Genomic DNA, 18,952 nt, shown 5'->3' with positions numbered 1-18,952 from the left:
TAGAGCCTGACATCCTTGCATGTTCAAGTGGACCTTAATCCTGGACTTCTGAGTAAGAAGGTTTAACAGCTACAGCAGGAAGCACAACAGCTCCTCTACTGTATTACTGTGGTAAACCAGGGCCTTTGTGAAGTTATCAGGATCTTTCTAGGGCCCTACTCATCTTCTGCAACTCCCTTAGAAGTAGTAGAGTGGGGCTTGGGGAGACAAGAGTGTAAAAAAAAGTTTTGCCATAAGAAGGAAAAGGCAAACACCCACAAGATCTTTTTGTACAGGGGTCTTGTGTAGTACTTACAAATATGCTGTTTGCTGTGGAGAGGGTTTACATTTAGCACTTACCGACTGTCTATAAAGGCCTGGAACACCACCCTTAATCAGTTGCCATTGTAGGTTTCCAGAGACAGCCTTGTTGTCTGCAATCTTGTGGAGTACCAAAGACTAAATACTACTTCTCTCTCCATTTCTTTGTTTTTATTTCTCTTGCTCTTTTTTCCCCTTACTCTTAATTTTGCTTTTACAAATTATTTCTCCTGCCTCCCATATTTATTCCACTTTCTACATTTAACAAATGCTTTTCTCAATCTTCCCACCTTCCTTCTTATCAACTGAAACTTCCATTCTGACATTTGCTTTATAAGTGAATAATAAACTCTCACATTTAAAACATGTCAACCCATTTCAATGCTATATATTTGACTACTTTTAATAATGATACATGCCATATGTGTATTAATATTTGTATTAATCTATGTATTTACAGTTCATTGTAATTTATCATCAATTTTCACTTATGTATATGCAATTTCTGTTTATTTCTGAAGCTTTTCTCCCAGGTCTCTACTGAAAATGGATGAAATTATCCAGTCAGACTTTCTCGGTAAACAAATGTCAATAAATAAATATATACCACCTTGAGTGTCATTTAGGCTTGTATTGTCAAGTCCCAGACTTGCATCATCTTTTTTTTTAATTTTTTTAAACACCTTTATTGAATTATCACTTAAGACACAACGATGCACTCTCCAGCTAAGTCCGGGCTAGCTGGTCAAGAGAAGAAGGTCAACACCTGCACCATACCACATGGAACACATACCCCTCAGAACACTCACTATTACATCTCTCACATAAAAAAATAAACCACATAACTCACCTTCGTGGAGGCTCTCAATAGAAATGTACCCAAACAGCAGAGACTTCCAAGACAGAAATGCACTCGACCACCACAAAACAGCACAAACCACAGGACACATATCTCACCTCCACAGTGTGCCCCTCAACCTAACCCCTAAGGCTAAACACCTTGCCCAATACACTAATCATAGGTGAGTCAATAGTGAGGCACATAGATGTCCCACTCACTATGTTGAATAAGGAGAAGGTAACAGTCAGCTGTCTATCAAGTGCCAGAATCTGACACATAACACACTCACTCAAGTCACTCCACAACAAGTATGACTCTGTCATTGTCCATGTGGGTGTGAATGACCTGAGAAGCACCTCCCTAGACTACATGAAAAAAGACATGGTGTAGCTCTCGGATTATGTAGCCCAGGCAGATATGACACTAGCTCTGAGCAGTATCCTACCATCACCCAGAATGATGCTGCAGTACAAACAAAAAGTAATTGACTTCAACAATTGGCTAAGTTTCTGTTGTCATTCTAAGGGGATCCAGAATATGTTTGCTTGAGATGACATGATTGACAGACCTCAATGCTTTGCCAGAGATGGCCTGCATCTGTCACGCCTGGGTTTCTGGGTACTGGTTAAGGCTCTTGCCACCCCTATAGTGCCTTTTTTAGGTGGTGTTCCAAAGACCAAATTACCCATGTACCAGCTATAAATAATTTATGTAATGTTTTTAACATATGCTCTATTTTTGGGGGATCAATAATTTGTATTATTTTAGTGGGGTGGTACTTTTTTAGCATGGAATGAGATTGATATGACATTTTTTAGCAGGAAATGACATCTTTCTTGTTCTACTAACTGTTGAGTAGGGCAGGCTATTTAAATCAGCATTATGTGTGTCATGTAGTTCTGCAGAAGTCAATTTTATGTACTTTTGACGAAAGCGTTAAACTCTTATCGCGGTGGAATAAAACTGTTGGATCTTTATTTTTGGTGTAGTTCACTTGGTTTTACGCCATTCAGCTTTTTCTGGGTATAAATAAATGCAATCTGAGGATCATGCTGCCCAACGCTATATGTCTAAATCTCATGATGCACTTGCTCAAAGCACTCCTCAAAATGGAGAACATTGACATTGACATTTGGGCTGTAACGGAGACTTGGTTTAAAGCAGCAGAAAGAACCCCTGTGCTACCAGGCTATAAAAACTCATTCCACACCTTTCGGCCCCAAAACATGGACCGAAGCTCCAAAGGCGGTGGTGTCTCCATATTCAAAAAGGATATGCACACCTCCAGACTAGTAGCCCAGCATAACACATCTGAGATACTTCAGGTACAACTTACATTGGGTAAGACGGCGATCCAGGTCATAGCCTGCTATACGTCCCCAACCATGTCCCTTGACTCTCACTCCATGTTCATAAGCACCCTGGAATCTATCAAGGTCCAACCCAACACTCTCATACTAGGAGACTTCAACTACCCCTCCATCAACTGGGAAAACTACTCAAGCACCAATACACTGGCCCAACGCTTCCAGGAATTCATCAATTCCAATGCCCTGGACCAGCTCATTCTGACCCCCACTAGAGGAAGCAATATCCTTGACCTGGTTATTAATAACATGGGTGACCATTGCTCTACACCAATAGTCAATCCCTCCCTGGTCAGATCTGACCATAAACTAATCAAAATGGAAATCCACATTCCACCCACACCACCCGTAAAGGTAACCACCTTCAAAAACAGAGGTGGCTAACTTCACGGCACCCATGTCAATGGAAAATAGCTGCATGACTGCCAAATCATACACCAATGCACTGTACGAATATGTAAATAAATGCATGGAACTAGCCATAGCAAACAGAACCAATACACTCTCCTCCAAAAAAAAGAAAGCCAATCTGGTGGTCCCCAGCCATTAATAAACTCTACAAAAGAAGGAAGAAACTGCTGCAGAAAAAGGTGAAGTCTCAAGACTGGAAAAACTCCCTTATTAGCCTCAACAAAAAGTTGAGATCCCTCATCAAATCCTCTAAAGCCAGCTATGAAGGCAGAATCATGGCAGACATTAAAAACAATCACAAAGTCTTCTGCAGTTATATCAAGAACCTCCACGGCAATATCCAGATTTGCTCTGAGTTACTGCACAATGGTACCTCCTATACTGAGCCAACATACTGGCTGACAGATTCAGTGCCAACTTTACCCCTCTCATCCCCCTAAAGGACCAATCACAATACTGGAAGAATGCCAGGCAGCCAGCATTAATGCAGCACAGGTTAAAGCTGAATTGTCCAAGGCCAAGAATACAGCTTCCATGGGACCTGATAACATCCCTGGCTGTGTTCTACATGACCTACAAAGTGAACTTCCACTACATCTGTGTGCCCTGCTCAGTCACATCCTCACCTCAGGCTTTGTCCCTACTGAATGGCGCACTGCTACAGTTATCCCTCTCCACAGAGAGGGAGCGACTGCAGACCCTGGGAATTATCGCCCCATTAGCCTGACGAGTCTGACATGTAAAGCTATGGAGCGCATCATCATGGACCTGATTAACAAATATATATGAAATCTCCAAACTCTGGACCCCAAGCAGTTTGGCTTTGTGAAAGGGAGATCATGCCTACTCAACCTGGTTGACTTCTTTGAGTCAGTCACCAGGGCTGTGGATGAAGGTAAGGCAGTGCATACAGCCTACCTCGATCTGGCCAAGGTCTTTGATACCATTCCTCACTCGGGAATTATTGATAAACTCACTAAACTAGCCATCAACCCCTACATCATTAGTTGGGTTGCAAACTGGCTCACAGATACAACACACAGTGTGAAAGTAGTGAACTCCAAGTGAAACTGCCGTCCAGTCACAAATGGAGTCCCACAGCGATTGGTCCTGGGTCCTCGCTTGTTCGGCATCTACTTCTCAAAAGTCCAGGCCAACACAAAGGGATTCTGGCTGACCAAGTTCGCAGACGACTGCAAGCTGGGAGGCATTATTAACTCCCCGAGTGATGCAGACATCCTACAGAAAGGCCACACTGAGACCAATGACTAGCTTCGAAACCATGGCCTTAAGCTTAATGCCAAAAAATGCGTCGCCATCCCCTTTGGTAAAAACTCAGTTCCCACTAACTACCACATCAGTGGGAGCCCACTGAATACTGAAGGCGTTATAAGAGATCTGGGGGCACAGGTTGACAGCAACCTCTCCTTCGACCACCACACTGCCACTGTGGTCAGAATGTCCTTCTATGTGGCACATCTCATTACCAAGGGGTTTGTATCCAGGAAGAAGAAAGTCATCATCTCTCTCTACTCTTCCCACATTAGACCAATCATCGAATATAATGCCCCATTTGGCATGTACCTCACTAGACACCTGCAAAAGCTGGAGAGGCCACAGAAGTACCTCACGAAGAGGATCCTAGGCATTAAACACATGTCCTACACAGGCAGACTCAAAAAGACTCCAGCTGTTCTCCGTCTCATATCGCCTACTTAGAGGCGATCTCTGCTTGACTTACAAAGCCATGTCTGACCCAGCTGTGTTAGAAATGCTACATCTAAAGAAATCCCAATCCCTCTGCACCACACGCTCCAGAGACCTCAACCTCATTGCTACAATCAACAGAACATGCTGGAAGGACAGGTTCCTCACCCACAGACTGCCCATGCTCTGGAATAGACTCCCCATACATGTCAGGCAGAGCACCTCGCTGTCCCTCTTCAAGAAATCTTAATGAGTGGATGGGTAATAGAAAGTTCATTATGGGGATCACTCCAGTGGCTCTACTTGATAGAGGCACTAGGAACTAAAGTCGGGCGGCACGATGCCAGGGCACTTCTATGGGCTAGGCTTGTAAAGGCTCCAGGGCCATTAGCCTAGTACACACCTATAAACAGAAATGAAAACAAACCATTTTAACATTTTTCCATTTAAATATAATATAAATCACATATATTTTCTTCGCTACTGTCATCAGTCTAACATTACAAAAAATTACTGAATTTCTGCCTTCCCTTAAACCTCATTCCTTCCCTCCTCCTTAACATTATTTGGCATGTACTGTTTCCACAATTTCCATTTACGTCTATGTAACTTGCTCCTTCCCTTTTCTAAAGATCCTTCTTCCAGTTTTTTTTTTTTATCTTTTATAATAATTAATACCTCAAATACAGTTGGTGTAGACAGATTTCCATTTTCTAGTAATTGCTTTTTTGGCAGCCAAGAGAATTAAACGTAGCAAGCTCTTACTATGTCTAGGCAATTCAAGTCCTGTATCCCAACTCAAAAGAATCATTCCCTTACTTACAGCCATTTGCTCACTCAACATTTCTGATAGAGAACTCTGTAGGGAATGTTTAAAATCTGCCAACTTATTATACTTCTAAAATATATGTTCCCAGTTATCTCTTTATTCTCCATCACACCTCCAACATTTGCTATCTACCTGAGGAAAAATTATTTGACATCTGCTTGAGGTATAAAATACTTCTGCAAATACTTCCAAGCAAAGATCCTAAACCTTCTGGACTTGGTTATATACTTTGGAGACATACAAACATCTTCCTATTGCTTTCTTGTATATTGCTTTTCCAGTCTGTCTTCCCAAATCTTTTCTAACATTCTCTCATTGATTCTTACAGTTTTCATGCAGTATTTTTATAAGCCCTACTAATTATCTCTTTTTTAACAGGTGCTTCTAATCCAGATTCAACTAAAAACTACCACAGCATGTCTTTCACCTAAAATCCCTCTATCCATTTCTCTTTGCCTGTACTCTTGAGATCAAGCCCTGGTACACCTCAGTGTCACTGCTCGACAGAGGCACAGCAAAATAATGGGTATAGTTCCCCATACTAAAGGGGTGGCGTAAGCCACAAAACTATGGGCTAGGCTTGTAAATGCCCTCGGGCAGATAGCCTAGTATGAACCTATGAACCTATGGTAGGGAAGGCATTTTCCAGCCTGCAATCCAAATGTTTTCTTGGCCTCATCCCACTCATTACTTTTCCTGCCTGAGTTATTTGCTCCCAATATCTTGGTTCTTTTGTCAGGTTTCTCCAGTAAATTCAAGCCCCTTCTTTCCTATTTTCTCTACCACTACTTGCAATCATCCCTTTTTGCAAAATCTCCTTTCTCCATTCTTGTACTGGCTTAGTTTTTTTTCTTCTAATCTATGAACATAATAATCCTTATGGTTATTTTTTCTCCTTAAGGATATGCATTCAAAATCCCATTCTCTCTCTCTTCTTGAAATTCCCTTAGCTTCATCCTTATCCCTTTTCACTCCGAATTATAACCTTCTGCTTGTGTTACATCTATGAGCCTTAACTGTGTAGCTCTAAAATATCCCTTCAAATCAGGTAAATCTAAACCACCTTGTTCTATTAGAAGGATCAATTTATCCCACTTAACTCTTGCCCTCTTTCCCTCTCAGATAAATTCCTTCGATTCTTTATTAATTATTGTCCACAACTTATTATCAGGTTGATAAAACATGCTGACACATATACAAGACTTGTTGCATCTTTCGGCTTTTCCCGGTTAGGGGTCGCCACAGCGGAACTCCGGTCCGCTAATGATTGGCAGATAGATTTTTACGTGCCAAGTTGACAGCCCTGACGCACAACCTTCAACGAAGGTACGCCCATTCACGTATGTCTCGACGCAGAAGACGCTCTAGCTGAGAATCAAACCGGACAGCATCTTATTGTGAGGCGACAATGCTACCGCAGCACCACCACCAACACATATACAAGACTAAAAGGACCAAAACATTTTCACTGCTTGTATCTTACTATCCATATCCATAAATAAGAGATTCCAGATTCTCAGTGTTTGTATTATCTTTTGTTTAGTCTCTTCCACATATCATTAGCTTTTATAACAGAATCTTTTGTAATCCATACGCCTAAATACTTAATCTTATCTTGTCCCGGTAAGTATGGGTATTGCCAAACCAATTCATATGTGTGTGTAATTTATACCTATAGCCTTTGTTTTATCTTCATTCATTTTATATTCCAAAAAAACTGAAACTGTCTCAAAATGTTTCACAACACTAAGATGTCCTTTTCTGAACTCATCAGGTACAAAATAATATCATTTGCAAACGATGCCAACTTTTCTCAAATACCATACCAATTATATCCTTGTATTTCCGAGTCTCTTATTTTCTTTGCCAATGGCTCTAAATATAAAGCAATTATCAAAAGGGAAAGAGAACATGCCTGTCTGGTGGTTCTATTCATACACAGTTTTATCTGAGAGGAACCCCCCTACTTTAATTCGTCTCTGATCCTTCATATATCCTTCTAATTAACCTTATTATTTTATCAGGGAATGCTTCCAATGCCACAGTCATAAAATCCTAGATTATTCTGACAAATGTTTCTCTGCATCAAGACCCACTAACAACAACTGTATTTTCTGACACTCTACTTCCCTCTGGATCATCATTGTTCTATTAGTGTTGTCAAATGTCTGCATCCCCCCAAAAAAAACACTGATTCAAACCTATAAATTCTGGCAATACGTTTGCCATTCTAACACTTTATAACTGTGGTTTAAAATAGAAATGGGTCAATATGAAGCGGAGTTTGAAGGTCCTTTGCCATCTTTAGGTAACACAGCCACCACAGCTTTCTTCGAAGATCTTGGTGCTTTCTCTCCTTTTAATATACTGTTAAAATATTCCAGATCTTTAGCACCTTCCTCCCTCCTAATTTCCAAACTTCCACAGGAACACTACCTGTTCCTGAAGACTTTCCTGAAGATTGATTACACATCACTGTTTTTATCTCATCACCTCCTATCTTAACCGTTAGATGTTGAGCCTCATCTACTTCTAACCTTGGCATAATTAATTTTTCCATAAACATTTCCAGTTGTACTATTTCTTGATTTCCACATTTATCTGCTTTAGACAAGATCTCTGGTTACTTTTCTTGTTACAGGTTCCCCAAGTTTGGTGACAACCCTTTTATTGTTCTGCTGCCTAAGTTGCTGTGCTAAAAGTTTTTGTGCTCTGGAGTAGTTATAAAAAATAGTTGCTTAACAGCAATCTTTCTAAACTCATGCATATCATCTAGATACTCCCTTGCTTTCTCTTTAGCACTCTGCATTTTCTCCTCCTCTTGTTCTGGGATAGTCCCCTCATTCTGCAGTACTTTAACTCTTGTCAGCCCCTCCAAGTAAATTCTATTCCTTCTTAACCATATCTCCTTCTCTTTTCTTTTGACTCTATTTTTAAACTCCATTTTCATATTATCCCAGTCATTAGTATCTTCTGAAGATACTTTTATCTTCCATAATAACTCCTGAATAATTTCCACTATTTATTTCTTAGAATCCTCTCTTTTTAACATGTAAGTGAGAAAGCACCACTGTGTTTTTACTTCATTACCCTGATTTTTTTTTATCTAATTTGTATTGGTGCAGGATCAGAAATAGTTACTGAATATGTGCTGAAGCTTTCAATTAAATGCCCATGTTCGTGTGAAATATAATTTCTATCTACTTTGTTCAGTGTCCTTCTAAGTATTAATGATATAAAGTGGAGTATATGCTTTACAGTTCACCCACGACTTTAACAAAGCCAACAAATGTCCACAGTTTTTCAGCCACATTTGCTTGCAAAATCATATTTCACAAATGTGCTAAGATTCTTTAAAGTTTTCCATTTATTCACTAATTTCTTCCTCTTCATCTCTAACTCCCAACACCAGTTTCTGGTTCAAGTCCAAGACAGTGCAGATTCTTCTAGTCAGCTCCTGTGCTTAATTTTTATTGCTCAAGCATTTTCCTTTGGAACACTGGAAAAGGTTTCACTGGCAAAGTTTCTCTATGAACCTTACCATCTTAAGAATGAAAAGCAGAGTCCCCTTATGCTTGCTGACTCACATTTTGTTGGATAAACTTTTTTAATTTTCTCCTTAGCCTGTTCTACATAAAAAAAATCAACTTTGATCCTCCAAGAAATAACTACTTTGAATACAGGAGGATACAGCAGCTTGAATTTCATATCTGCCTCTCTACATTCCACAATTGCTAGGTCAATTTGGTTCTGTTCTACCTGATGTACAATGAATAATCATTTTCTAAAAACACTTTGCTGTCTCCAATTTTTAATACTGTGCCCTTCTGCCACAATGTTGTCAGGATCAACATTTCCTGTTGGTATGATTGCATCTTTACTAGTATATGTCTTGGCTGCTTTCTCATGGCCAGGTTTAGAGCATGCACTAGATGTGCCCTTTCAATTAACAAATTCTGTTGTGGAACACTAGTCCAGTTGCTTATTTGTGCTTTCATACAATTAATACAGTCTGTTGCCTCCAGTTTCTCTGGTACAGCAGAAAATCTCAGGTTTTCTCAGAGCGCGCTGTTTTCTAACTCTACTATTTCCTTCTTGAAAATCCTTCTTTATGTCAGCTTCTGATTTTTGCAGTTTTAATCAGTTTGTCTGAATGTCTAGTTAAAACGTATACTTTTCCAGCCTTCTGTTGTCCAAATTGATATACTCCTTCAATGCGTAATTTATTTTAATCACTTTTGAATACATTTGTTTTTTTCTCTATAATAGTGGAAGCCATCTCTTGAACCAAAGCTGAAGCTTGAACTGCTTTTTGCTGAACAGCTGCAGAATCCTTCTCAGACAGTGTTTTCTCTTCACCTTTTCTACTTGATTTTCTTTAAATTTTCCAAATTTCTTCTTTGCTGGCACCCAGGCAGTGTATTTACAAGCCAGTAATAGAAAAAAACATTTTCAATGGCATGCCTTTTTTCAGTTTCTGTCTTCACTCTGGGAGAACTGAAGTTATGCTGCTGATCAGTGTGCAGCCAACTTGGAGGTCCCCCTCCTAGTCTTGTGTCATTGGTCTGCTGAGGGTGTATGAATAACTGTTGCTCTGTTTATGTATCATGTCACTGTAATGCTGTCCTTAGTAAACCAAGAGGACCACTGATTTGTGCAATGTTTTTAAAGCCCTGTGTACCAAAACAGAAACTACCATCTCTTTCAAGTTCATGTGGACCTGCATTTGGGACTTGGATTCTCACAGCCACTATATAGGACTCCAGGAAGTGTTGAAGGTTTTATCAATCAAGGCTTGACTGAATGGTAGGCCCTCACTTGTATAGGCTTGTTTTGTCCACAAGGTAAACTTTCTCTGAATAAACAGTAACATTAATACAATCCTGCCAAGAGGTTGTGCATGCTGATACCACAGGGTCTTCAGATACCACTGGATATTCCTCAAACACAGTTCCACAAAAGGCACCATTACAAGGACTGAGACCATTAATGTCAAATATTCACTCACTGTCAAGGAGAACTGCTAGGCCAGTAGAAGGAAAAAGCTTTTCAGGAATGCAGATTTATCTGGGAATAAATATTCTTTACACTCTACGACAATGTTTTCCAGTTGAAAACCTTAGATGTTTCAGACTGGGGGGGGGGGGTCACAAGGTTCCAGAGACAATCCCTGGTAATCCTTAGGTGGTCCTTGATCTCCTGTTATATTACAGTCTGACGGAGACAATCTTTCAGATAAGAGTGAACCTGCTGCTAGTGCCAGTCATTTAGTAAATACTCTGAGGGAAGAAGAGTGACCAAAGGAAAGGTGGTAAAAACTATGAGATGTTTTATTGAGACTCCATTTGTTTGAGCTGGTGCTAGCTCAGGTGGATGTAAAATATCCCATGGCACCTATCGAAAAGAGTAGGGAAGTTCCCTGATGCCCTGGTCAAATTTCCCCTAGTAGTATAAATACAACCCTGTCTCTCCCATGAAAAGAGGCTACTAATCTAGTGGGACTAACCCAATCAACAAAGGATAGGTAGGTAGATAGACTGACTGACTGGCAAAAAGTGGAAATGGTGATCCCTTGCCTTGAAATTTCTATTGCTACTTGCACACTGGAATGTGAAAACGCACACATCTTTAAGGTCCAACATTAACAGGAAAAACATGGGCATAATGAGAAGGAGAGAGGTCTGCAGGATATAAATTCTGAAACTTAATTACCTTCAAAAAACATACTGAGCCTTCATATGTCTAAGATAAGTCTTCCAAGGTCTTTTCTTCTTGAGAACCAATAACTGGCAGCAAACGCTGGACATAAATTCTCTTTGAGGGACTTCTATGGTCCTCTACAGCAACAACTGCTGCAGAAGGCAGAAAGCAAGTTCCTTATAAATGATGGAAATGGATCCAAATTCTATCCTGTATCCAAACTTGATGACGTTCCTAATTAAGCTTGCCAAGGTTATGCTTCCAAAGTTGCCTCACCCCCTAAGCAAAATGAGGATGGAGTATTGGCAATGGTGAGGGACTGTGGAGGGAGGAAGATGGTTTTCCAGCTAAATCACGATCAACTGATGGTGTTAATAGTGCCGCTTCCTGGAGATCCATCTGACTGCCCTCCTTATTCCTCTATCATTTTTACTTTCAAAATGTCTTCTTGTTCCTGGCCTCTAGTGTGATACATGTATATGAGCCCAGATTTTGAAAGAAAATTCCGATTACAACTCAGAATAAGACGAGATGAGAAAAGCTGCTTAGCTATCACCACAGTCTTTCCCTTATATTCTACTTTCTTGGGTCAGGTTCCCAAGCAAGAAATTCTTGTCAAGAGGTATATTAAGCATCTTCTCTGTCTTCTGCTAGTGAGTGGATTCACAGCTATGCACATCATTTTAAAAAGGAACTTGCTATAGCTGCTCTGTAAACTGTGACAAACAAGTCCACTTCAGTTATCAGAAAAATCTAGAGATATGAGATTTCAGAGTTTCATCCATAATCTCTTAAGTATAGTACCTTCTTGAGGATTCTCCCTTGTACTTGGCAATGTGCTTCTGGCAATTAATACCCCTAAAAGCCAGCATAAACATGTATTCGGGATTATGACAATGCACAACATTATATTATGGCAAAAACTACAATAGGGCTTTTGCATAAGGATTGGCAAGCCTGCTGGGCTGCTGTTTAACCATTTATTCTTTTTAAGTGCTGAGAGTCTGGTTTTAGTGAGTTCATCAGAAGGATACTTTTAGAAGCCCCAAAAGTTGGGGAGACTACTCTAGATTTAGATTCTTCTAATCCTAAAATGTTGAAGCTCGCTCTGAAAGATAAGTCCTCTGGAGGGAACCAGATAGAATTTCCTCATTTTCTGAATGAAGCTCCACGTAAGAAAGACAGCTGCCAAGTGTACACAAAGTATTCCTTGTCCTCTCAGGAGGAAACAGACTCATGCATGGAAAAGATCCACAATTTTATGCAGTGGGTCTGGAAGAGGAGGACATATAAGGGACCTGCATGGCTGACTGTGACTGAGCAAAAATTTTCTTTCGATTTTAACTCCTGAAACATAAGGTTCTTCAGAATGCCCGAGTCTGAGACAATGACAAATTAGAAGGAGAACAGCCATTCTAGTGCATGTGGCATCAGAAAAAGGTACCTATGAGGGGGCAGAGCGCCACATCAAGAGCTATCATAGTTCATTTAACACTTTCTGCAGGTCTATCTGACCTAGACTCAAGCAGCCCTAAGACAAGGATACCTGCATTTTCTTTCGGTCTATACCAACAACTCCAGGAGGTCCAACATTCTAATCATAACTTGATGTATTAATAGTCTGGCACTCTGCTCAGGAGGACATGCTAGTGACAGTCTGTCTGTCCACCTCCAGAAGGGTCAGACAGAGGTTGACAGTAGTATGAGACACCACCATTAAAGACTACAGAACTTCTTCACCATTGAAAATGAAAGGGAAATGGAAAGGAAGAAAGACAAAGGGCAGGAAAATCTAAATCAGAAGATGGTGAGGGAGAACAACTGCAAAATAATATACAAATCAGTATACAAGAACTCAAACTTGAGAAAGAAAATCCTTGGACATTAGAGAGGATGAACCATCAGAGGAGAAATTATAAAGTGTAAAAGAAAGAGTACAACATAAGAACAAATTCAACCTGTGAAAGGGTAAGGATAAGAGAGGAAATGTAAACATCTTTCAAAAAAGTTAGAGGGACAAGAGAAATGTAAGACTAACTAAACTGAATGTCAACAGCATCAGAAATGATTCTAGCAGAATGTGTGCATTAACACTGGTGTAGTGTGTTGATGCTTATAATATTGCTTTCCAAGGTGCGAGATTTACTACTGAAATTAACAGAAAAGAGAGAAAAATTGTGGGTAACACAGTGATATGGAATTTAGGCCAGGATCTTTATTCAGGGGGTTTATTCTTATTTAATGAAGAAGTAACAGTGCTACACTACTGGATATTAAGAGCAGGGAAAGTTACAGTGGTAGAAATAAGACTGGAGAAAAGTGTCTTTAGATCAACATGGATATGTGTCTACATTATGATGAAAACAGAACAGTGGTTTAAAGATATTAAACCTTATTTGATAGTTAGTATGGTTATTATAATTATGAGGAATTTCAAGTCTCATCTATGTGAAAAGAAACAAAGTTGAACAAGATGTTAAAAGACAAAGGAGTTAAAGACATAGGGAAATTTGAACTTGGGTGAGAAAAAAGCATATGCATATAGAAGAGGGAAGATAAGAAATGTGATTATTTTTTTAATGTCGGAAAGAATAGAGGTAAATCCAGGCAACTTAATAAAAGGCTTTTCAGATCACTTTGCAAACTGGATAGAAATTTGTAAGGGTGGCAGTATAATTAATGATGGCAGAGGTTTTAGAAAATGAATAGGAAAAGGTACTAAGGAAGACAATTAAAAGGGAAAGTTTTGTGGAAAGACCATCTTCACTGTAATTTTTCACAAGATATGGACAGAATGGTGATCTTCTTTGAAAGGTATAAGAAATATTTTTATGACTGGAATTTCACCAGAGAAAGGAGGAGAAAGCACAGTGCATGGGAAAGTACAATCTTGTACCTACCATAAATGTAGATGTTCGAGTGCTAATACAGCTGCAGTCATAACAGATGGGTTCTCCTGCCGTCAGGCGGGTCCTCGGTCGGCCGAATTCCAAAGTCTAAGTCCGGCGTCGGTTGTCGTCGCTTCTTCCCTGACGTCAATGCGACAGGGGTATAAAAGAACCAGCCGACGCCATTTTCTTCAGTTTTTCTTGCCCCAGATGTCAGGTGCCCCCAGAAGGAAGGCAATACATAAAATTATGAAATAATGCAATGCAATATAATCAAAAAACAGTAGTTGCAAGCAAATACACCATAAAAGAAGACCCCTAGAGAGGAAGGAGGGAGGGAAACCTGGACTGCAGCTGTATTAGCACTCGAACATCTACATTTATGGTAGGTACAAAACTGTACTATGTTCATCGTGCATACAGCTGCAGTCATAACAGATGGGTAGAATCCCAAAGCTAAGAAAGGGGTGGTAGGCACTAGGTGGAGCTAGGAGGAGCCAAAATGCCCTGCAAGACTGCAGTGGCAAAGCCTGCTCTAGATTTGGAGTATAATGGTAGGTTGTAGTGCTTGGAGAAGGTATGTACAGAACTCCAAGTGGCTGCTTCTAAAATATCCTTGATAGGAACTCCTCTGAGGAAGGCTGCAGAGGTGGCTGTGGCCCTGGTAGAATGAGTTCTAATGCCTGTAGGTACAGTCTTTCCATGAAAGGAATAGCAAAAGCGTATGCAGCGGGCTATCCATTTTGAGATTGTATGTTTGGATATTGACTTTCCTTGAGCTCCTACCGCATAGGCCACAAAAAGCTGTTCTGATTTTCTGAAAGGTTTTGTTCTGTCCAGATAATAACACAGTTGTCTGTGGATGTCCAAGGAATGCAGTAATCTCTCCCCTTTGTTTTGAGGATTAGGATAAAAAGTAGGTAAATGTATGGCCTGATTTAAAGCTACCCTGGATACCACTTTAGGCATAAAGGACGGGTTGGTACGTAATGAAACTCTGTCCTGATGGAAGATGATAAAAGGCTGGACAGCCATAAGAGCCTGTAGTTCTGAAACTCTACGAGCTGAAGTGATAGCCAGAAGGAAAGCTGTTTTCCAGGATAGATATTGTAAATCTGATGAGGCAGCTGGCTCAAAAGGAGGCAAAGTCAGTTTTTCCAGAATGAAATTAAGATCCCAAGCAGGTATTGGTTGTTTTCTTGGAGGTCTTAAATTCTTAGCCCCTCTGAGGAACTGTCTTAATAGAGGGTGAGAGAATAAAGGTGGATCAGTGTTGTATTCTGCAGAAATGGCTGAGGCATGGATTTTGATGGAGGAGAACGAAAGTCCACTGCTTAACAGTTCAGCCAAATATTGTAGTATTTGAGGTAAATTCAGTTTTCCAGGGCACTGGCCCTTTTTCTCATTCCAAACACAAAACGTTTCCATTTTGCAGAGTAAGCTTTTCTAGTTGATGGCCTTCTGGCCTCCAAATGACATCCTGCACCTCCTTGGAGAGCAGGGCCTGCTACGATGCTAAGGAATCTTCCATGCAGCTAGATTGAGTGTTTTCAGCTGACTGTGAAGAGTTTTGAAGCTGTGCTGAGTCAGAAGAAGAGGCATTAGAGGCAGGGTCCATGGTGGGGAATGTGTCAGGCTCCTCAGGAGTGGGTACCAGTGTTGCCTTGGCCAGTCCGGAGCAATGAGGATCATCTTTGGTCTGTCTGCTCTGGTCTTCAATAGGACTTTGGGCAGCAGAGGAAGAGGTGGGAAGGCATAAACTGTCATTGATGTCCAACTGAAAGAGAGAGCGTCCACTCTCCAGGCCTTTGGATGGAAGATCCTTGAGCAGAATTTTGTCAATTGATGATTTTTGTGAGAGGCAAAGAGATCTATGTCTGGCCTTCCCCATTCTTGGATTATTTCTGTAAAAACTTTTGGATGCAACTTCCATTCGTGTGGATCTGTCATATTCCTGCTTAGGTTGTCTGCCAGCGTGTTGTCCTTGCCTGGAAAGTACTGTGCTTGTAGTTCCATTTGTAAGTCCATGGCCATGTTCCAAAGTGACATGGCCAGTCTGCATAGGGGATAAGAATGTGTTCCTCCCTGCTTGTTTATGTACCACATAACTGTGGTGTTGTCTGTTCTTATCAATAGCTGACCTGGTTGTAGAAGGTCCTTGAAAGCTATAATAGCATTTATCACTGCTAGCATTTCTTTTTGATTGATGTGAAGGTGCTTTTCTTTTTGGGTCCATTTGCCCTGAATGCACCGGTCTGTCATGTGCGCCCCCCCAGGCGTAGTCCGAGGCGTCTGTTGTGATGACTTGATTTGCTTGAGGCTTGCTGAATGGAAGACCTGTGTTTGTTTGGCATGCTTGAGCCCACCACAGAAATTCCTTTTGCAGACATGGAATTAATGGTATTATTGTTTCCAAACTGTGGCTGTGTTGAGACCATATGTTTTTTAGGTACCATTGTAGTTTTCTCATATGCAGCTTTGCACGTGGGATTAGTAAAATGCAAGATGCCATGAATCCCAGAGCCTGCAGGATTTTCCTTGCAGTCAGCCTGGTGCAATTTGCCAGTGTTCTGAAATATTGAATTAGTTGCCCCTGCTTCTCTGGCGTGAGATAGGCCGTCTGGGTGTTTGTGTCCAAATTGGCACCCAGGAAAATTATCTTCCGAGAGGGTATTAGTCTTGATTTCTCTTTGTTGACTGTGTATCCTAGAGAGTTTAATAATATTATTACATAAGCCAGATGTTTCAGAAGAATGTGCTTGCTGTCCGCTTGGATCAGGCAGTCGTCCAGATAAGGGTATATTTGTATCCCTTGAAGTCTGCAGTAGGCAATTACTGATGCCAGGCATTTCGTGAATACTCTGGGCGCAGTAGATAAACCAAAGGGCAATGCAGAAAATTGATAATGGGTTGAACCTGCAAGAAATCTGAGGTATCTTCTGCAATTTTGTCTGATTGGGACATGCAGGTATGCCTCCTTGAGGTCCAATGTTACCAGCCAAGACTCCTTGCCCAGCATGGGAAGAAGTTGCTGTAGAGTGAGCATCTTGAATTTTGGTGCAGTAGGAATGTGTTTAGGATGGAAAGATCCAAAATCGGACTCCAATCTTTTCCCTTCCTTGGCACCAGAAATAGCCTGGAATAAAAACCTTGACCTTGTTCGTGTGTAGGTACCTCTTGAATAGCTTTCATGTTTATAAGACCTGAAATTTGCTTTTGTGCCTCTGCCCTTTGATTGTGTGGCAGGTTTGGCATGCCTTTCATTTTTGGAAGGGTATGGAAATGGAATTTGTAGCCTCTGTTTATAATGTCCAGGATCCATTTGTCCTTTGTGACAATATGCCAATTTTTTGAGAATAGTGCCAGCTTTCCTCCTAAGGGGGCTGCCATTTGAGACCTGGTTGGCATGCAAAGGGGAAAGTCATTGGTTTTGCTTTCTGAAGGATTGTGGGTTGTCCTCACCACCTCTTTGTGCAGGAGCTTGCCATTGTCTGCCTCTGTACGAGCCTTGTGTTTGTCCTCTGCCCCTCGGGCGCCTGTATCTGCCTCTTTGGGGTCTGTCTGTGGCAGGAAAGGACCAGTTTTTGGAAGGCTAATTTCTACTAAAACGTGGGGGTTGGACCTGCAGAAATTCTTTCACAGTTTGCATTGATTTAGCCTTTTTCTCCATTTTCCGTAATACTTCCTCAGCATTTGCCCCAAATAGTACATCCTTTTGAAGAGGGGCGTCTAGTAATTTAGCTTTGACATGATCAGGCAAGGCTTGTTCCTTGAGCCAGGCATGCCTACGTATGACTGAGCCTGTAACAGCAGCTCTACATGAGGCCTCTAGAGCATCAAAACCACATTGTAAGGTATGTTTACCCACTTGTTCTGCACTATGCATCAAATCCTGCAACTCCTTCATGTCTGGTTGTTCAGGTTGTGACATTTTACTTTTCAATTGAGATAACAGAAACTGTTGGTATTTTAGCATATGAAACTGACAGTTTAAGGCCCTCATGGATAAGGTAGCCGACGTATATACCTTTTTTCCCCACCTTTCTAAGGATCTGGAATCTCTCTCAGAAGGCAATTGGTTTTTGGCAATGGAGGCCTTAATTCCCTTTGGCCCCTGTGAGATGGTTTCTAGGTCAGCAGCATCGCTTTTGTATAGAAATTGGTGTGAGTCAGGAACCCTGTAGTACCTGTCAGGCTTAACTGGAGCTGGAGGAAGAGAATCCGGGTTAAGGCAGGCCTCCGAGTAAACATCATCTAGGATGTCCAGGACAGGAGGTATAGCCAGAGGCCTGTGCTGGGGTAACAAAAGAAATTCCCTCAGCCTTTTATTTATTTTATTTATTTATTTATTTATCATTTGTTGACCGGGAAAGTCCGACTAGGTTCAACAGAGCCTGTTTTCAGCGGAGGCCCGGGGAGAAATGCTTTTTCTTGGAATCTGAATAATCCTGGCCTTCCCAGTGGAAGTGTTCCCTTAAGGTATGCAGAGTTTCACCAAATGAGTAATCCTCAGGGGGGGATACAGAAGGGATAGATTCCTCTGCATCAGAGTCTTCAAAAGGGGAGTAAGACTGTTCCTGATAATCAGAGTGCTCTGAAATAGTGGAGCCCTGATCAGAGGAGGGGGAATCTTCCTCCACTCTGGGTCTTTTGTCCGGAGGTGGCTGGGAACCTCTGATTAGAGTAATTAAATCCTCAGCCATTTTAAGCATCTGTTTCTTAGGCATGGGGCCTGGAGATGGGCCCTGTGTAGCTGGTCTCTTAGGGTGCATGGTAGCTTTAGACTTGGTGAAAGCCTTGATGGAGAAAGAAGAGGAAGGTCTGAAGACACCTTGAGTGGAGGTGGACCTGTCCACATTCTGTGTTTCAACGCCAAGCATGGCTTCGGTATCTGTAGTCAGGGTGTGGG

At 41.1% G+C, this 18,952-nt stretch overlaps 1 protein-coding gene across 1 annotated transcript in view; it reads right to left on the bottom strand.

Annotated features, from left to right (window-relative positions):
- The window catches only part of CCAR1 (cell division cycle and apoptosis regulator 1), a 2,906,903-nt gene that overhangs the window by 1,268,875 nt on the left and 1,619,076 nt on the right, over nt 1-18,952 (bottom strand). The window lies entirely within an intron of this gene.

The sequence above is a fragment of the Protopterus annectens genome, chromosome 14.part0 (assembly GCF_019279795.1).
Source record: "Protopterus annectens isolate FY-2018-M chromosome 14.part0, PAN1.0, whole genome shotgun sequence".
NCBI classification, from domain to species: Eukaryota; Metazoa; Chordata; order Ceratodontiformes; family Protopteridae; genus Protopterus; species Protopterus annectens.
This window is presented reverse-complemented; position numbering and strand designations above follow the sequence as displayed.